This window comes from Aulonocara stuartgranti (assembly GCF_965226115.1).
Source record: "Aulonocara stuartgranti genome assembly, chromosome: 10".
Taxonomy (NCBI): Eukaryota; Metazoa; Chordata; class Actinopteri; order Cichliformes; family Cichlidae; genus Aulonocara; species Aulonocara stuartgranti.
This window is the reverse complement of record NC_138946.1, coordinates 27,215,649-27,237,617: the sequence shown is the minus strand read 5'-3', so window position 1 is coordinate 27,237,617 and position 21,969 is coordinate 27,215,649. Positions and strand designations below refer to the sequence as shown.

At 41.2% G+C, this 21,969-nt stretch overlaps 1 protein-coding gene across 2 annotated transcripts in view; it reads left to right on the top strand.

The window, feature by feature from the left end:
• LOC309716032 (uncharacterized protein) overlaps nucleotides 1-21,969 on the top strand; it is a 116,948-nt gene that overhangs the window by 7,320 nt on the left and 87,659 nt on the right. The gene's annotated exons all lie outside the window — the stretch shown is intronic.

The window sequence follows — 21,969 nt, the reverse complement described above, 5'->3', positions numbered from 1 at the left end:
CTCTCTAACGTGTATCTTTTCTAAGGTAACTGTTTTGTTTTGCAGTGACTATTTTTGGCATTTGATGCTCTCTCCCATTATATTTAATATCAAGGTGTGGCCAGTGACTGCAAAATGACAGCATGTCGAGACCAATATAAAACCTGTCATTTAATGGGGGGTTTTTTAGGTTAAAAATCTTGCCTTTAACTGTCCAAATGTGAAGTATGTTCTCTATTCAGTGTGCATATTCAGGATTCAAGAGTGGATTAAGGTCCCTACGCTGTAAAGCTCCGCCGTGTCGATTTATTTGCCGTCTCCAGAGACACAGGACGAAAGATATTAGGTTCTGTGGGATCTTGTCTCGCTTCACTCACCAGGTATGGGAGGTTTTGTGAATGGTGAGCCAGATGCTGCAGTTTGCCATAGTTGATAAGGATTTATAATGCTCTGATGGAGAAAAGCCCAGCATTAGTCACAGTGAAAAGCCACTTCTGCTTTCCCACTCCAGTTTTAAGCTGATCTGACTGGACCCTGTCTGTGTGGGATGTTGACAACATGTTGTGGATACATAACACATAGCTGTTGAGATCAAAGCACTTCCAGCTTTCTGGGATTTCCAGCTTTTTGTTGTTGTTGTTGTTTAAGACTTTGCAATGTTTGTAGGGCGACACAGGGTTTTAATGAAGCTGTGTATTCCCCTAAAGGTGTGGATGAAAGGTTGAGTGCCACCCTCAAACCATTCTTTTTTATCTCTGCCACCGTCAGCTTAATTTTGTGCTGATAAGATCCCTGCTTTTTCCCCCCTGTTTCTTTCTGTTTTTCTTTTTTTTCGGCTGCCCAAATAGGTTATACATCTACTCTGTTTTCCTCTGGTCAAACCACCAATTGTGTTGCTGTCCAAGGCTGGGAGGGCATGGTCCTGCGAGGCTCTCTCCTCCCTGGCTGTTCTCATACTGCACAGAGGTGGTGTTATGCTGCAGGATGCTCTTTGTTGCAGCTCAGGCCTGTTGTAACAGGTCTCTGTTGCCTCTGCAGGCAGCTTCATGGTCCCACTTTATGTTCTTGTCTTCCAGTGGACGAGGGGACTGATGGCTAAAAAGTTCCAGTTTCCATCTTGCATAGCATTCTCGTCTGTGTTAAATATAAGCCAACCTTGTCGATGCATGTCTTTTATATTCCACTTTTCTGAAAATTTTTATGGACTAACAGAGTTTTCATCTTTTGTCATTTTAGATGCTTGTTCATCTTTATCAATACGTTGCTTCCCTGAGCCTGGGAATTGCATTGCATCCTTGTTTTGATCATGTTTGCTACCATGTGTGGGACAAACTCTGAAGTTCTGAATCCATGAGATTTCACTGTGGTACTTGTCTCCGTCTGATCTGTTAAACTGTGATCTCCCTGGAAGTGTGCCCTTTCCTCTGAATGAACACGCTCACTGGAACACTGGTCTGGCCAGCACTATTTGGACAAATACAAGTGCTGAGGAATTTTGACTCCCTCTCCCTTCCAAAATGAAACTCGGTGATTAAAGGAGAAGCCCAAAAGCTTCTGAAACAATGACGAACTTGAGGATTGTTGTTGGAACTTCTTTTTGAGAAATGGAGATAAACTGTGTTCTTTTAACAGGTCCAATTAAGGTATCCTTAAAACTCCACCTATGTTAACTTAAAGTCATCTTGACTTTCTTTTATTCCTTTTCTGCATTGTTGTTTTTGAAATGTTGAAGTGAACTTTGAGAGCTCCCTCAAATACATAAGCTATAATTAAGGCTTGACACTGGGTAACTGTGCAACACTTCACATTTTTTCGTCTCAGTGTCCTACAAGGTAGTGAATGCCTCCCCGTCTCTCTAAAGCGTCCCAGGCCACTATCTGCACACCCGCCCCTCGACTGGCCCTCAGCACAGCCGTTTGGGAACTAAGGAGGGGAGGGTGGAGAGGGTACTGAGGGAGAACATCAAAGTGTGTCCAGTTCCGAACGTGAGCTGGGATGATTAAAAGCTGAGACTGTTTACACTGTACTTCCCATATGGGCCCTCTCCTCCCCCTCCCTCTAGATTTCCTGTCCATACTTCCTATCTCCCTGGATGAGATAACAGCCTGTCCAGGACTCCTCAGGGCTCCTCACTGCCTCACATAGTTTCGCTTTTGTGCATGTGGTTTATAACAGTGTGTAGCAGCAATGAATGCAGGTGAGCTTCATGTATTGGAGCCAACATACTGATATGATATAATAAACAAGCTAATGTGTTTGCAAAATTTGTGCAATGAACCCCACATTTGGCAATCAGATTTGGCATTCATTTGCCATTCATGCTTCTTTTTAAAATACAGTAACGGTGAAGCAGCCTGCTCTGAATGCTTCACAGTGCTCGTGACTGGTATGCACAGCACTGCTGTGTCCACCAGTATGGACGCCATATGAGAACTCAACATTAACAGCAGTAGAATCACATCGCCATCCGTCCCACCTGCACCTCGGCGACACTGGCAGTTGCATAAAGGTACAAATGAAATCCCTGTAAGCTCGCAATCCCCCTCCCCCTTTGCCACAGCGCCTGTTTTTTAAAAATTCTGAATGCTTTATGCAACTACTTGTTGTTTGTGTGGAGGTGGAGGCCATTTAGGAACAAAAGCCTGCTTTGAAGTCATCATATATAACATTATAAACAAGTTCAGTGGTGATTGCGCAAAGATTATTGTAGGAATGAACTGCTACACTGGTTTTGTTACCAGCCAGCACTGGCCCTGTTGACTCATATTGGACCACTGGCAGAAAAGAACATCATTTTATGTTTTTCAATCTTTTTCTATTAAATGTTTGACTGTTTCACGAACAGCTAAAATGCTTTAAAACAGGATGACTATGTTTTTTTCCAAGGGGCAACATCCAGATCTGAAAATTTATGAATCGTGAAAGTTCCACAGGTGCAGTTCCTCCAGCTGGCACTTGAGGCATGCTCCAAAACTGAGTCAATCTCCACAGACTCCCATGTTAAAGTGCCAAGCCTTACATCATTAAAAAGCACATTTATAGCTTGGTGCAAGAAATTATTTTACCCTCTGTGGACAGTTTTTTCAAAGTTTTTCATTGTACCCATACAGTTTATGGATACAGGTTGCTATCCAAGCTTGCCAGTATTAGCTGGTAAATTAGAACTCTACCCTTTCATCAATATAAGGTAGCATCTAGCTTCAAAAAAAGCAACACAGTCCAAATTAAATGAGTGACAGCATAGTTACTGTCATTCTTTTAGACAGTTGCTGTGGAATAGTTTAGAAAATCAATTAAAAATAAATGGAACAAAAGTTAAGAGAATATATCATTTTTGGCTACAAGCCCATTTGTTACTTATAATCATTGCATTCCAACATCCTCTACTTTATCTCTTTTATTTCCATGTGGTCTTTTGCAATGGTCTCCTCCTTCAGCGACACTACAGTAATGCGTTTCCTCTAACTCATGCATTAAACAGACCCCCCCTCATGTGTCCAGGCTATCAAACAAATTGTGGACTAATGGGTTCTCCTGAGCAGGGAACTGAGAGAGCTGCAGCCTGCAGCACAGGAAGCAGGGGCTAGCGCTGTCCTGTCTGCCCTATTCCACAAGAGATGGCTGTGGAGATGTTCCTTAGGGGACATGGAAGAAGGGAGAGGCAGGTAGGGGGGAAACATGGCAAATCTCTTAATCCTGCTGGCCCCCTTCTTTTTTAGTCATTAGATCACGTCTGGAATTCTTGAATGTTATACAACACGTTTTTGTTTCCCCTTTCATAGCTCTTCTTATGCAAATAACCAGGGATGGTCTCTGTTTCTCTGCTACTATCACTGCTTCACTCGTTCAGCCACTCCCTAATACATCTACAAAAGAGTCGCATGCTTAATTCCATGTTTTTTGTAGCACACCCATGTAAACACACACACTAAGTCAAGGCTTCATCTGCCTGTTTTCATGTGTGTGTGTTTTCACACACTCCATACACACACTCGGTGGGGCAGTGGAAAAGCTAGAAATGCGCACTCTTGAATTAAATGTTAATCACAGAGGATCTGTCTCGCTCTTCATTTTGAGCACTTTTTTTTGTCCCTCCCTAGTACACAAACCACCGAAGGAGCAGCAAAAGCATGCGGCCCTTTTAAAGCTGTGCCATTATGTAGCCACACATGTGTTACAGTGGAGAGGAATGAGTCACCGCCGACTGTGAAAGCAGACACACACACACACATATATGTTCCTTTGATGGCAGGACAACTGACACGGGGTCCAGGCGATTTCAGGGTCAGCGGAATTTAATTATGTCAAATATCCAAGGTTTAACAGTCGTGAATACCGCGACATTTTTGCATTCTCTGTGAGATGTGTATCTTGCGTGACCTTTTTTGAATTTGTCCTGACAACTCAGGTCAAGTGAAGCACCTGTCTCTTTCCAGTTGAAACCGATCCACTGGAAGTACAGAGGAAAGCCTGCTGATCCATAGTGGGTGTGGAGGCCAAGCTATCCTTTCCCCCAGGATCAAGGCCACATTTATAGAGATTTACTGAGAACTATGTTGCAACAGATGACAATTGTACCATATGGCATGAGGATTCATATGCTACTGGTGGGAAAGTTGGCTGTCTTTTTTTTTTTTTTTTTAATCTTCCCACAGGTTAAAGGTTATGCTCACAAGGATGAGTTGACTGAAAAGATGTATAATTAATAAGTGATGATTTTATTGTCTGTTAACTATGTAAGACTTGCATTGGCACAATTTCGTATATAGATGGATACATCCATGTGATAGATGGATGTATGTGCATTTTCAATTAGTGTGACACTGCATAAAAGGTGTTAATGACTGTAGCTAGAATCTGAATTGGATTGCCTTCTTCTCTTAATGTATAGTTAACTGTAATTTAAATCAAGCTTAGTTTTGTATAATTGACAACCCAGTATGGTAAGTGCTTATCACAACTTCAAGCACACCAGCACGTCACTAAAACCTGCCATAAATGTTGCCATGAGACAGTTAGTCTGACATCAGTTGGCAATTATATGCAATCTGTTTCTCATAATACAGCAATAAACTGTAATAAATCATTGAAAAACACATAGACAGAAATTCACATTTAACTATTACATTACATGCTCAGTAGCCTTCAGTTCTACAGGAATATAAACCAGAACACAACCAGCTGAGCCAGCTGAGTTGAGCTCCCTCAAGTTGTGCTCAGTAAAAAAGTATCCTTCAGACCAATGGCACCAGGTTGGCAATTTGTCTGTGTTTATAAATTAGGTAGTAATTATTTACAAAATTTTGACAGTCTCTCTGAGAGTGACTTCAGTCAGTCCAAGTCAGATTGCAACTGTTTGCAGAAAGGTTGCCTCCTATCAGGCAACCTGTGCAAGTCATGCATGGTTCAACATCCTTAAGCTCTGGGCAAATGTTTAGTCATATTGGCTGCAGAATGTGAAAAAAACATTGATTACAATCACATATAAGAAGCTCGCTGTCCTGTTTTTACCAACTTAGCTATTAGCTTGCTCTGAATTAGGAAGTTTGATTGGTTGATTTTGCTTGAGCTGAGTTAATGTAAGTTTCCTCGGCTAATGTTCAGGACAGAGGTCCCCGAGGTGAGCAGTCGTGTTCATAGTTTTCTTGTTCTTGAGTATTTAGATCAATTTAAATATCCATGTTTGGTGTCCCTGTATAGTGTAATATTGCTGCGTAAAATATTGCAATGCTATGCTGTATCGATTTTTTTCCCACCACCCCTACTCTCAGGTGCTGTCCTCTCTGTCAGATGGTAATGACTCTCTACACATTCATCTGCAGCTAGATCACTCTGCCTCACTGCCACTCGTTGTAAACACAACCAGCTCAGCCTGTCAGTACTGCACACTTCACTGCATGTTGGCACAAGATGCCTATGAATGTGGTTGAGAAATGGTGTCACACTGACCAATGAAGACAACAAAGGTGTAATCAAGAAGCTCATTCTGTGACAACAAAATGTAAACCTATCAAAGAACAGTGCATATAGCCTTTTTTGGCTATAGAGTTGTCTTGCCCTTAAGATGCACTGTTTGTCCTGTAACTGTGCTCAGTACTCCTCTTCAGATGGTAAACAGACTCCTGTTCTGCTTTTTTATGCAAAAGTGCAATTGTGCTGCGAGGCCACATTTACACAGCTCTTTTTATTTATTCTGTGCCTTTAGATTTTCTACTGCTTTTTGCTTACACACACACACTCTGATTGATGCATCCTGCAGTATCTTGCCCAAGGACACTTCAGCCTGCAGAGGGCTCAAACCACCACGCGACCTGACCACATTCACACGAGGTTGTCACTCGGGAGGCAGCAGTCCTGTGTGTTTTTGAAAGTTAAATATACTAACGTAAAATGTGTTCGTGACAAAATAAGATCCACACTAAACATCAGCATGTTAAACTTCCTATTGTGGTCAAAAAAGAAAAATTCTCAAACACTAAACTAAAATCATCAGATCACTTTTTTTCTTTTTAGCTCATAGGAATTCCCTCGTGGAGCCATGAGCATGGTGAGACTCTTGATTTTGTGTACATCACAACATTTTGTGGGTTTCTTGAGGGGAAAAAAGAAAATTCTCTTAAGAGAACAGTTCATCTTGGTGCATTCCAATCTCTCTGACTATTAAAAGAGCAAAATTAAACAAACTTCAAACTTCTCTAAAAGCTTTTCATAGCACAAACATTACAACACAGATTGTTCTTGTAGATATGCAGCATATCGCTGAGAGCATACAGTTTGTTAAAGGTTGGATCGGCTTCTTTGCTGTTTACTTTGGATATTTAAAAGGCGATTAGGGGCTTATGAATAATTTTGGACCTCAGTTGTTCTTGTCGTCTACTCAGTCAACAGTATTCGGTCGTGAAGCCAGTTGCTAATAACTTCAGCCTTGCCTGCGGTGGCGAGAGCAGGCTTAATGCTCGCGCTCACATCAAAGGCCCAGCAGCTCTTCTGCAGTTTTTCATTTCGCCGCCTGTCTCGCTCCTCTTTCCCCCAACAGTGTGGCTTTGAATTCCTCCTCCTCACCTCCTCTGCTCTAACCAGCCCTCTCTTGTTTCTTGACAGCTCTTTAAGATGGTTGTAATTCATTGCGTGTGCTTTAGTTTCAAGGACAAAAATGGCTGTTTGAAAAAAAACCAGGCAGGAAGCGCTTAGTTTGCTGAGAGGCTGGAGGAAAAGAGTCATCACCATACCACAGATAAACGCTGCGTAACAGACTCCCTCTTGCTCGCTCGCTCCCTGGCTCCTTGCAGCTCCTTGCAGCTCCTTTAGTCACTTTCATGGGCTTTTCTCGTTAATATGGCTCTGAAGAATAAAAGCCAACTGCAGCTCCTAGTAACATTAGGTTGATTCAATCAGTGTATGATGAGATACAAAAAACCCCAGATTTATTTATATCAGAGGTATGGTGTGGTACTGTTTAAGACACAGAATGTGCAGGGAGCACAGAGCAGAAGCAAATTTTCTACTTTTCTGCTTGAACGCTTGGCTCAGCGATCCGCAAGAGGAAGAGCTTTCACCTGTGGAGCGGCCTGATCCTTTATTTGTGTGTGTGTGAAAAAGCATGAGTGTGTCCACAGTGTGTGTGTGTGTGTGTGTGTGTGTGTGTGTGTGTGTGTGTGTGTGTGTGCGCGAGCGCGTGCGGATGAGGTGGAGCTCCCATACTGAGATCATTTACCAAACTCTATTAAGCGGGATCAAAGTGACTTAGATCTTTCAGTGCTGCATGACTACAAAAGCCATATTGTAACCCCAGAACCAGGGAGATAGCACTGCTGACAAAAAATGCTTTATGTCTCTAGGAGTCACATGGTCACTTCCCAACAACAAACAACATGTCCTGTTTTTGACCTGTTTTTTTTCCTCCTCTGCTTCTCAGAAGGGCTTTAGTGTTACTTTCATGCCAAGCTTGATTTATTGAATTTGCAAAGTGAAATACAAATGTCTGATTTTACTACAACAAAGACGGTTTGATTCAAGTCTCCAGAGCAGTTTTGAGACGTGATCAGATCGACTGCTTTCATCTTGGCCACGGACCACCCATCACGCGTGCATTAGTGTTAGCTGGACCGTAAGTGAAGTGGTGAATGTGTAAACATTTCAACATCAGATATGCAGCGGCTAACAAGTAGAACAATAACAACCTGTCCAGTGATGGCAGATGCACGCAGTTCCCTCCACTTTAATGGAAGTGTTTTTTGTGTGCCAGGTCTCCAGTGTGTGCTCTGGTGTTTGCATTATTTGCAAGCCACTGCTGAGACAGTTAAAGCAGAAAATGCCAAGGTTTCCATGTTATTGTTAAGTCTTGGCTGATAGTGACTTGTAGTTTTCCTCAGAGGCGGAGCCAGACATTTGAAACACCCGGGGCTTAGCCATAAAGGGTAGTATGCATGTGGGTTTTTTTTTTTTTTTTTGTTGGGGGGGTAGAAATGAATGAAAAAGATTAATAGGCTCTGTTTTGAGTTTTGTTCAAAAAAGAATGACTTCATATAGGGAAAAATATATATCACATGTGCACGACACCTTAAACTAGTTTTTTAATTAAGCAGCAAGGCAGAACAAAGTCGGGGCTGTATCAAGACACGAGGACTAAACCCCAATTCAACCAGACCCAGAACTGATCTGGAATTAAAACAGGACTACAAGAGTTTGTTACGTCCCTCTGCAGCTTCTAATCGTCTCAGTGTTTTCAGCTGGTGCTAATTGGCCACACCTAGTCAGGTGTGGATAAAAGCATACCTGAGGCAAGCTTTCCGGCAGTGCACTAGTCTTTGCCTTGGTGGCACCAGCCATTTTAGCCAACCTGGTTTTCCATTTTAGGATGAAGCCTCTTCTCACCCACACTCTGTTGTTCGTCTCCTTTTTTTATGTTGCGGCTTTTGAGCCGGGTCGTAACAAGTTCAAAATCAGGACTACTGAGGACTTAACCAAGACAGAACCAGAATCAGAACTAGATGATAGTAGTACTAAAAATCATCATAGACCTGCACTACACTTATTTTTTTTAATTCTACCAAAGTCCACTATTTAGATTGAGAAAAGTTTATATAATTATTTAGCCTTGTTGTGCAAACAAGCCTGCATAACTTAATAAATATAGAATTTGAAAAATAACAAACCTAAAAAGAAACACTAGGTACGAGATACATGAGTACCTATGATACAGTGATACTTTTGGTAAACAACCATTTGACTAACACGTGTGTCTCACCTGCTCTTGTTCCCTCTCTGTTCCTCTCTCTCCCTCTTTGTGCTGACAATCATCAAATATACAGTTGAAACCACATATTTATGTACTCTTCAGATCAAAACACAAACACTTTTTTAATTGTAACATCAAATCAGACTAAATGTTTATTTTTTTTTAGATTGATAAATATAAAAAACATATTTGTTAACTTTAAGGGTAAAGAGAGAAACTATCTGTATTTCTTAATTGTAAATGGCACCAAATTGTATTCAAACTTGAGCCACACTTATGGAGCTCCACAATTCTTTTTCTGGTGTTTTGGTTGACATCTCTTAATTTTCCCATGTCAAAGAAACAGGCTCTGTGTTTTGCCTTATATGCATCCACACGTGTGCCGCCAATTTACTCACATGGACTCTACTAACCTATCAGAAGCTTCTTCAGCTCAGAATGGAATCGTCTGGAGTTTCTTATTAATTAACAATAAACTTAGTGTATATGTACTCCTAAATGTGATGAAAGTGATAAAAATAGACAGATCTCTCTCTTTATTCTGACATTTAACTAATTCAAAAGATATTTCAATATTTATTTATCCAAAACAAAACAAGTTTACTTTAAATTGATGTTGTACAGTAAAAAAATGTTATTGTGTTTTCCATAAAGTGTATGTAAATATCTGGTTTCAACTGTGAATATACTGCTGTGTATTGAAGTTCCTCTTGTTTTGAATAGAAATATACTGAACAACAAACAAAGCATAATATATAAAATAACATCTACCAGAGTTTTTTCTTTGAAAGAAGCCCCTTATGTCCATTCTTGTATATCAGTGCATTACTGAAACCGATTTATTTAGCTGTGGAGGGTAACAACTGAAAATATGAAATAAACACACGTAAGCTAAGACTCTCTAAAGAAACAGCATTGTTGTTGTTCAGCTTTTCATTTCGCCATTTGTTGATTCACTTGAAGAGCAAGTAACGTAATATTGGTCAAGTGATCATTTTGATATCAATCTTTCGTGATACACCGTCATACATGTATTTACATTATTTGTACAGTAGGAATGATTTGCTTTGGTACCTGGTCAAACTTAAGCTCTCCTTAGTATGGCTGGCTCCATTTCTCCAACAGCGCACTCACAGGCAGCAGCTGCCCCGCCCCCTCGCTCAGTCGCTTAGTGCCTGAGCTCGGATCATACCAATATCAGGGGGGATTCACGCACAGTCGTAAATTCCCACAGTGTGCACTATGTGCTTCGAATATTGTGTGTACTTTTTGTTTTATACAGTTGTCAGTCAGACATCTAACTATGAAAAAATTACACTCCAAAAGACCCCGGGCTTCTGACAAAACAACCCGGGCTTAAGCCCAGTAAGCCACCCCCACGCTCCGCCCCTGGTTGTCCTTAAGACTGGTTGTTCTGTAGACACCCGTAGTTGCGGTAACGACAGCTGCTGGTTTAATGCTACAGTGGCTTGTGCTCCAAAGCAGGATTTGGGTCTTATCGAGGTCATTTCCAGTGAAGCCTGATAAGGAAAAGATATCCTGGGTAATGCTGAACTTTATTAAATCTGCAAGCCCCAGGTAGATGCTGAATGCTGCCTTTAATCCTTTAGCATTCCATGTATCCGTCAAGCTGCCTTTACTTATTTTATAATTTTGGCTGTAAAATTGCAAAAATAATTTTCATCTTTCGAATTTTTTCTCGTTATGGTAATGTGAAGCATTACATCTTACATAACGTCTTGGTGGAACTGATTTGTTCTGTCTGTGTTCAGACAGGAGCACCTTCGAGCTGCTGTGATGCACCACATGTTGTCCAAAACTGTTTGAATTTTGTCTCTAGCACAAACAGAGTTATCGTTATTTAAAGAGCACTTGTGAAATGGGTCGCGGGACTGGGGGTAAAAACCAAAACACTAAAAAAAAAACAAATTTTCCATGTAATTTTGTTCAATTTCATGGAATCTGATCAAATAAAGTTTTCTGTCCTTGCTAACATGTCAGCTCTCACTGTCACCTTGTCTTGTTGATTTAAGATGGCCTGTAATTTGCAATGTAAACAGTGAGGGATAACTTTCCAAAACATGGTGAAAAACACCCAGCGAGACTTGGGTGTTTCTCACTTTTTAGAGAATGCTGTGTTGTTCTCTCGGGGACAGGTAGTGCAACAAGTCTTAAGTAGATTCCACTTTGGGCTTGCTCACTGCTGTTACTTGCCTGTACTGAACGACTGCTATTTGATTGGGAAGGGATTGTTCTCTTATCATACATCCAGTCACATGCCTGCCAGAATGATAGATGGCTGTTCTCTCAGTTGGACTAAATGAAAAGTGCCTGCCTTTGAGCTAGACAAAGGGGTAGTATGTCTGCCAGACTTTAGCTAATGTGTTCGTTTCTGTTCTGCAGGGAGACCTTTCTAGGGAGTGTTTGTAGAATATGCAGACTCAGGCCAAAAGTTCCATGTGACTCAGTGAGAGAATTAGAACTGGTGTCACATGGCCCTGCTCTGGTGCTACCGTACATGCACCTATGCATGCCCTCATGAATACGGTCTTCCTGTTTACTGCCATCTGTACCACTTCTCAGCCTTCCTCTGCTCGATCAGTTGCGTATTTTACAGCATACTGGTCCAGATCCAAGTCATGCAACATGATAAAAAAAGAAAACCCTATCACCAATTCTTCCATCACTATCACTTCATTGTACTCTGTCCAACTAAAAGAGAAAGGATCAAAATCTACTGCTATGGCACTCAGTTGATTGAAGTGTGTTCTATTAGGACAAACTGAATTGACCGAACATGCTTCAGGTCTGTTTTGAATAACTGATTAAAAGTCTCTCTTTTCTCCCCGCAAAATATGGAAGCACCCTGGTTTGAGGATGGTTTTCCAGAGGATGTGCGGAGATCTACACCTGGTGCCAGGATAGACCTCATTAAAGATATAGTCACTAATTTCGTTTGGCTGTTGGTGAGAGAAATTAAAAAAACCCAGAAAAAAATATTGTGCAGTACCAAAATTAGTGGCCCTGACCTACAGGTTTGTGGAATCCCCTTTTGAAGTTTAAAGTAAGTGGTGGATCTGACTGATCTGACAAAGGTAGTCATGTCCTAAATCCTCTTCTGATTTACTGTCTATTTAATTCTGAAAGAGATGAGGGCGGTCATAATGAACACCTTGCGTTAAATGAGACCTAAAACTCACATTTTGTTATTGTGAGGACTCAATCGTGGCTCAGGGTTTGAAATCAATAGTGTAAGTGAGTGCCAAACTCTCATTTACCTCCACTTATCAGGGTGAGCCTCTCTTTAAGTAGTCATTTCTGTTCGGGAGCTGTTTTGTCTGCTGACACTAGCCCTGCTGATGTGCCTGTGAGTAAGAATGAATTTAAAAAACAAACAAAAATTCATGGCCATGTAAAGTTCATCAGCTGCCCGAGTTTACTAGATCTGGTGCAGCAGCACATCAACATGAACATTTGTAATTTTAGAAATACAAATTGAAATATTAGTAAAAAGAAAACTTGCTTTATACTTTTATATATCATATTTTTTAGATCCCTTTTTGGGGACTAAAACCTCGCCTGCTGCTTTTTACTTGTCAGTAAGCAGTCACATGCACTGATTTCAAACATGCACGTTTCAAACATGCAGAACTACTATAGCGCAGAAAATCTAAAAGATATCCAGCATCATCTTGATGTTCTTAAATGTACATGACTCGCTTACTTAATGCTAAGTTACCAACTGACCTGTGTCGCATGAGTAAAACATCCACAGTGCTGTTGACTTCAAACTCTTATGCACCCCATGTTATAACAATGCAGCTACCTGTCATGTATTAGTCCAGCCCCAGGTGGAAGAACTGATTCAGTACAGCCATGCAGGGACCCTGTTGTATACTCCAAAACCACCTTAACCCACACTAGTCTGTGTTGGACGCACTGTTCAACAGCCATTAAGAGAGGCCTGCGTATCTAGGACACCCATTCCGATTGGCCGTGACCTCCTGACTGGCTGCTCCTAATTAGAACCAGTCCCTTACAGTGCTCCTCTCTCTTGTCCAAAGTAAATACCTTGGCACCCAGGAGGAATGCTGACAGTCTGCTCTTTAGGGTGCTCTGAGAGAGGCTTTAAGAGTCACTGACTCCCCTTACATTTAACCCTCTTGGTACAGCCAACGCTAAAAACTAACACCAGTCAACAACAGCAACACAAATGATCTCACTGTTGTACTTTCTCAAAGTACGCGTGGGTATCTCAGCCCTTTCATGTGATTACACCGTGTTGGTTTTCCACTCAGAAAGCTCAGTTGGTTCTCTTTAAATGTAATAGTGGTGGTAGAATATCATTAACATCTAAGTTACACAACATGTGCATTTACATTTACTCGAACATTAGGCTTCAGATTGTTCCTTTTTTTCTGTTTCAGCTGCCCTTAGTGTGCAGTCACAGTCGACTGAAATCAGGTGGGTGGATCAAAAGGCAGTCTGTATTTGAGAGAACAGGACAGTGATGTGTCATCAGGGCCGTTAACCTGATAACGTCCCAAGTGGGAGCTGCTCCAAAGCAACAAAAAAAAATAGTACTTGACAGCTAACAAGGCATGGGCTCTTTTTCTGCTTTGAGACGGGCTGTTGGTGACTCAAGTTTCCAGGCCTGCTATTTTATCCCCTCCAGATTGATGTGGAGCCGAGCGTGGTGTTGTTCTTTGTTTTGAGCCACAGGTTAAGGTTAGCACAGCATTAGACCACAGTAGTCCCGAAGGGCAGCTCCATAGGACTAAAGCAGAGCTGTGTTTGGTCTGTTTGAGATTAGAGCTGCAGGTTGACAGAGAGGATCGGGTAATGACATGCCTACCACCTTTCCGAGTCCTTGGACTGTCTGTCTGCGGACTACTTGAAAGCAAGGCATGCACACACCTCCACACATAAGCATAGCTCTTCTTCCACAAGCAGAGGAAATGTGACCATGAAGACTCAGGCTAACATTGTGGTAGCAGAAACAACATAGCATGTATAATCTCTGCCATATTAGTTGTGACACTAATGGGCTTGGACACACAGATGACATATAATATTCCACTCATGTCACCGAGTCAAAACATGCACAACACTGTGGAATTTGGACCTGTTACTATAAATAACAATCTACATGATAGTCTATATAGATCTATTGGCAGCATCAGATGCTAGAGATGTGAACTGAATGTATTTCCATCGCACAGAATAAGGTTTGTCAAAGCCTTCAGAGGACCCCTCTGTCTTTCGTGTAGAAAGTTTCTGGTGACTGCTCATCACATCTCTATGCTTTATATGAGTGTTTATGAAGCTCCAGTCCAAATCTAAGAGTGAAAAGCTGAGCCAAGATCCCCACTGCAGTGCCAAATCTATCTGAGAGAGAGCAAGGTGAGTCTAAACAGAAGTGGAGGAGCAGACAAGTGTTGCGTCGCTGCACTTCTCTGACCTACCTCCATGCTGCTGCTGACTTCTACTGTTTGCCCACTCTGTTAACTATTACCAAAACGTTGTGTACCTTGGCAGCAGACCAACACTGTTACACATACTGTGGCCCATTATCAAAGAAGACCTGCACTACGAGCCCTGGAGTCCTTCCAATGAGGCCACAGTCAGTTTTCTTCTTTAAGACCCATCTCAGTGCTGCGGCACTATCCCAGCACTTCCTCCAGTTTAGTCTCCCGCTCACACTCTCTCTCCTTCTTTAACCTCCTCCTCCCATTTAGCCTCTTTCTTCTGTTCCCCCTTGCTTCAACACGCACATGTTGGTTGAACTGTCTTTGGCAGGCACCTCACCCATTCGCAATTCTTTTTTATAATCCCTCTAGTGTTTGCATTCACTTTATTTGGTGTGATTGCAAAGTAAGAAAAAAAAGCACGGGTGCCTGATTTTAACCAGTAAAACATCTGTCAAGTCATCTGTTGTAGTTTATTCAAAGTGCTTGCTTATGCTACAGTATCACAAAGAATTTTACATTTTCTGCAGAAGTTTGCACAAAGCATGGAACTCAGCTGTGGGCAGGCTAAAGCAGCTTAAAGAGTGCACCCTGTATGCGATTTGCTAGTATGAGATTTGCTATAGGATATGATTTAGAAGAGTACAGATGTAGGTTAGCACTGGAACAGCTAATTTGATTTAATTTAATTTGCAGCTTCATGGCCTGCCTGCACCAACCTAGCTAGCTTGGTTTTTAATATACAGGGTGGGCCATTTATATGGATACACCGTAATAACATGGGAATGGTTGGTGATATTAAAGTCCTGTTTGTGGCACATTAGTATATGTGAGGGGGCAAACTCCTCAAGATGGGTGGTGACCATGGTGGCCATTTAGAAGTCGGCCATCTTGGATACAACTTTTGTTTTTTCAATAGGAAGAGGACCATGTGACACATCAAACTTATTGGTAATGTCACAAGAAAAACAATGGTGTGCTTGGTTTCAGCATAACTTTATTCTTTCATGAGTTATTTACAAGTTTCTGACCACTTATAAAATGTGTTCAATGTGCTGCCCATTGTGTTGGATTGTCAATGCAACCCTCTTCTCCCACTCTTCACACACTGATAGCAACACCGCAGGAGAAATGCCAGCACAGGCATCCAGTACCCATTAGTTTCAGGTGCTGCACATCTCGTATCTTCACACCATAGACAATTGCCTTCAGATGACCCCTAAGGGGGTCAGATCGGGAGACCTTGGGGGCCATTCAACTGGCAATTGAATGTAGCAATTTCAAATATCCAGTGGCCATGAGGTTTCCATTGATGAAGAATGGACCCACTATCGTTGTACCCCATATATCACACCAAACCATCACTTTTGTTGGTCCAACAGTCTTGGAGGGATCCATCCAATGTGGGTTAGTGTCAGACCAATAGCGCTGGTTTTGTTTGTTAACTTCACCATTCACATAAAAGTTTGCCTCATCATCACTGAACTGAGGGTCCTGTTCCAATTTCTGTTTTGCCCATTCTGCAAATTCTGTGCGCCGATCTGGGTCATCCTCGTTGAGATGCTGCAGTAGCTGGAGTTTGTAAGGGTGCCATTTGTGAGTAGCTAATATCCGCCGAAGGAATGTTCCACTAATGCCACTCTCCAGTGACATGCGGCGAGTGGTACGCTGTGGGCTCTTGCTGAATGAAGCTAGGACAGCCACTGATGTTTCTTCATTAGTGACAGTTTTCTTGCGTCCACATTTTGGCAAATCCAACACTGAACCAGTTTCACAAAACTTATCAAGCAGTTTGCTAACTGTAGCACGGGAGATGTGCTAGGGTGTCTTGCATTGAAATCTGCTGCAATGACCTGGTTACTGCGTTCACCAGATATCAACACAATTTTGATCCGCTCCTCACGTGTTAACCTCTTCGACATGTCAATGGCTGTGAACAAAGAGAAACTTGTAAATAACTCATGAAAGAATAAAGTTACATTGAAACCAAGCACACCATTGTTTTTCTTGTGACATTACCAATAAGTTTGATGTGTCACATGGCCCTCTTCCTATTGAAAAAACAAAAGTTGTATCCAAGATGGCCGACTTCTAAATGGCTACCATGGTCACCACCCATCTTGGGGAGTTTGCCCCCTCACATATACTTTAATATCACCAACCATTCCCATGTTATTACGGTGTATCCATATAAATGGCCCACCCTGTAGAGATAAAACATAAAGCAAAAGTTCTTGAAACATTCAATTTGTTTTCTTTTGATGTCTATTCAGTGTAAAAACAATTTGTTTTTTAAAAAACTGTGTAAAGACAACAGAAAATGTCCTGGATATTATCCATTTTATAACGGCGATGAATTCCTTTACTTTTATTTAATCATACAGATTTTTTAATACTCTGAGTTTAGAACTAGCTGTATTGCAGGAAACTGTCGAGGACGATGGATCATACAGAAATTTAGAAGAGATTAATAAACAATGAATATGGAGGCAAGTGAAAGCTTTATATACTGAGAGCAGATTTAGTTGCTCATAAATATTTTATGCCTGTCAGCTCATCATGTCACAGTGGCACGGTCCAAATGTAACTCTGCCACACCTCCTAAAAACCAAAACACAAGAATAGAACCTGCTGTCACTATCAATTTGTTATCACAACTTTAATAATTTAATTATTCCTGATAATAAATTGCATCTTTTTTCTTTTTGCATCTTTAGGCTGTTAGCCCATTATTTGACTATAATGGTTCCATTATATTGCTATCATGGGATATCAAACAACCAGGATCCTATGGTCATGACTTTATTATCTTGTTATCTTAAGATGATACATTGATGGTTTTACTGCGATCCAACCACGATGGAGTCAGGTCATGAGGAAGAACCCATGGAGAGGAGGGAGCGGCACTGTACATCAAATTAGATTTTAGAGCAATTAAAAGATTACAAAAATGAGCTGGCCGACTTGGATAGAATTGCTTTGTAATCCAATTTCAAGCTGGCAAAGCTGTAAATTTTCTAAGACAAGATTTTGAGATATATAGATTAGGGCTGCCACGATTAGTCGACTAGTCACGATTACGTCGACTATCAAAATCGTCGATGACTGATTTAATAGTCGACGCGTCGTTTGAAGCTTTGTAAGATCACAAAAGACGCAGGAATGAGTAGTAGGATTTAAGAGTGTAATAACGGACTGAAACAGAAGATGGCAGCACTGCATGTACAAGGACGCCAGCTGCCGTTAAACCCCGAAGAAGAAGAAGCAGCTGTGTCCCAGAATTCATAGCGCAGCCCAGCTCAGTTTCCAACAATGGTGGCAGCTAGTTAGTTTTAATGTTACTCTTATTATTCTTTCTGGGTCACAAAATAAACGTTTAACATATTTTCAGGCGAGAATGTAGCTGTGTAAACCTCAAATATCTGCTCAGTTTATCAAGACACCGCATATTTTCAAAAGCGCTCCAACGTTTTCGGAGACGTCTGTTACCCACTAGCTCGATAGCTAGCCGGGGGCTAGGCTCACTAGCGCCGTGAGAGCACCGGACTCCTGGCAAATCATTTTCAAACCCACCGCCGTCTTTCGCTATTCAGGTTAAACATGATATATAAGTCACTTAGATAACTTAAAAATGTTATTGTTTGGCTTTTTTCAGTATTTTATTTGTTCCTGAGTGAATCGGTTTGGCTGAGATTAAAGTTATAGTTTCTACACAACTGAATAAACATCAAGCAGACAGCTGATTATCAGAAGTGTGAGATGCTCGAGAATTTACTCCGGTGTCCTGTTATATTTTAGATAGCAAGGAGTTTATTAAATTTTAATGAAATTTGCAGATTGTTTCGGTGAAGTTTAATAAACTATCATCTTGTCTTTATTTTTAGTTAGCACAGATCTTAAACACTTAAAGCTGTAAGCTAATGATAGTTATATAAGAGCAGATGCTGCTGGTGCAATAAGCTGTACGCTGTACGTCCAATGGATGATGATCTGATTAGTCGACTAATCGCAAAAATAATCGGTGACTAGTCGACTATCAAAATAATCATTTGTGGCAGCCCTAATATAGATCACAAGAAAATGATTTTTATATGGAGGTAATTATATAATAATAATATCATTCATAAGACCTGTGAAGAGCAAAAAATGCCAATTAGTTATTTCCAGATAAGGGGGGTCTGCTCTGAGTTGCATTTTCAATGGGACATAACAGAAGAAAAACAAGAAACTGAGACCTGTTTCAGCGTCCCTAACTTTGTAATGATTATATAATGAGAATAAAGTGCATTGATCACCTTCTTTTGTGAGTGGACTCTGTCTTTCAGAGTTAGTGGGATGTACGCACACAGAGCCATGACCTGTTATAGATGACAACAAAACAAGCTTTGTTTCCCCCATCTGTCATATAATTTACTATGCATGCTTCAAATAAAAGTCCTGACACAGGGTAATATTTCCAGTTTTATGAAGGAAATTTTGAGTCTTTGATTGTTGTGGTCATGTCACAAGGGTCTCATTACAACTGCGTTTCAAATGAGGACTACTGTTAGGCGCATGTGAGCCAAATATTTATCCCCTTGGTAAAACCGAGATCACTATTGAATGCATTTGCTATACCCCCTGTTGGTTGATACTGATCTGACCTGCCATATTCATCATCTAATTTCAGGCCATTTTTGTATACCTGTAGTATACCCTACATCACTGACAGCAGCCAGGTGAATACTGTAAATAATCTTGTGTGTTATAATGTATTATGTACCTTATTTGATCAGGTGACACCCTCATCATATTTGAACCAGGTGTTCTCTTGTAATTTGAGTTAAGTTCAGCATAACACTCTCTGCGGCATGTAAACATCTCAGACTTTAAAGCGTAGATGGTCGTGTGTGTTTGTAACCTGGACTCTTAATTACTGATATGTAAACATGAGGAGCTTTGAAGTGTGTGTGCAGCACAGACTCTCACTGAAAGTGTGATGTCAGATATCTTCAGGTTACAAGGTATGCCGTTCTGTTGGTTCACTCGAACTGAGTAATGTGAAGAGATAATCGCCACGCATGCAGCCGTGCATCTCCCAAGCCCGCTTTCTTTCCCGAGAAGGAGGTCCTGGCCTTTTTTTCACCCAAGACAAAGATTCGGAGACGGTTACATCTCATCTGAGCCCTTTCTCTGCAGCTCTTAATTAACTGTTAGATGTTTAGTCCCTGCCCTGTCGTGCCTGGGAACAGTGATTAGAGGTACAATAACAGCAATGTGACAGTTTAATCCTTGCCTTGAACGTGGTTCACTTTGTATATTTAAGTCAGCTATGTCATGGATCAATTGTAATGTGATGCAGCACAATATTCACTCACCTTTGGTAGAAATGCCAACACAGTCACATTGAGTGCAAAGTGAGACATGGTGTACAATCTGGGAATTCCAGTTTGAGTACCTGATCCATGAGCCTTAAGCCTTCATGGCATGACAGCAGTTTATAATATTGAGGTGCAACATTATACAATTCTGTAAAGGTGACTTTATTTATTCCATTTATTCATTTAATATGTTAGCAAACAGCTACAGTACAGTTATGGAATTGGGACCATTTGGTGACCATTCAAAGTTTGGACAACTAATATAGAAGGAAAAACTCCCTTTTAACAGGAAGAATCCTCCAGCAGATGAAAGCTCAGGGAAGAGCAGCCATCTGCTGGGACCAGTTGGCAAATATACAGCTTACAGCATAAGGCAACCATGAATTATGTCTGTTCATATAAAATATCCACAGTCACCTGTTATTGATGGATTTTTTTGTACGCTCTGTTTTTTGTTTGACTTTTTTTTTTTTAAATTTGTTGCTTTTTTTAATTTCTTTTTTTAATACCATAATAATAATAATAATAATAATAATAATACATTTTATTTAAATAGCGCCTTTTGAAGCACCCAAGGACACTGTACAACAGATAAAAGCCGTAACAATCTCCTATCCATAAGTGGATAGGATAGGAGATTGCTATTTTGGATAGCAATATGCATCCATAGACTGCATTGGTCCATCACACAGACACAGACATCTGCTAATTTGTACATCTGCTAATTTCTTCAACATGTGAAGAAATGAAATTACAAAAGACTTCCTGGATGGGCTATTAGTACAGTTAACATGCTCCAATTATCCTAGGTCCACCTGTCAGTCAAAGCTGCCATTCCCTTAACTGGAGATGACCTGTTTTATGTTCTGTGGATCATTTTGACTTTGAATGCAGAACTCTTTGTAGTTTGTTTTTAACAGTTTCTAAATAGCCCCGTGGTAAGCCCCAGCTGAATGAGACCTTTCTTGCAGAGCTTGTAAGTAAAGAGCCAGCTTCGACTTTGGCTGGCGCCCTGAGGACAAACGGTGGCAGTGCTGTACAGTTTGGTATTGCTTTACAATACAGTATGCACCATGATGCACAGGCCACAGTCTAGATAAATTACAACTTTTGTTCAACTGTCTGCAGTTTGCCCATCAATTATATGTAAAATATAGTTACTCACCACCTCCTGAACACAGAGTTATTGCTTTAAAGAACCTAATTAGGCACAACTTGAAAATTGGTGACTAGTGAGATCTTCCACACACCACCCACACATTAAGCACCGTTCATACGCAGACCTGATATGCCCCGAAGCAAAACCAGTGGTTTCAGCCTTCGTGGCGGGCCGGGAGGAGAGAGGGCAGTACCCTTCAGAGGGTTTCTCCTCCACGCCTACAACGCCATTGTTTTCTCGCATAATGATTTCCTTTTGGGTCACCTCTCCAGCCTTTCAGGGCAGTGAAAGTGGATCTGTCCAGGGCCTCTCCATTACATAGCCCATCAGATAGGGAGCACCAGATAAGTCCCCCCTGTATAATAAATGTCTCATATTTGATCTTCACAGGTGGGAGCGATCTCACAACACTGTAGCCAGGGTGCCTCTCCTGGGACAGCTTGCACAAACACCTGCTCTTTAGGAAAAGAAAGATATGTCCGCATTGCTTTTTCACACACACTGTGTCATACAAACACAACTTGAAAGAAAACACACACACACACTCACATTGGTGTTTCTTTTTTACTCTCTCAATGTGTAGGAAGGTGAAAGGTTAACATACCCGTGGTTATTCAGCCCAAGCAACCTTTCAGGAAGCTTTATGGCGCGGATCGTAAACGAGTTAACCCACCACCAACCCCGCAACCCCATGCCCTCTCCACATGCCTCGCCTCCCTGCGCTGTTGCCTTATGGGTTCAAAGTTCATACACCGGGCCCAGCAA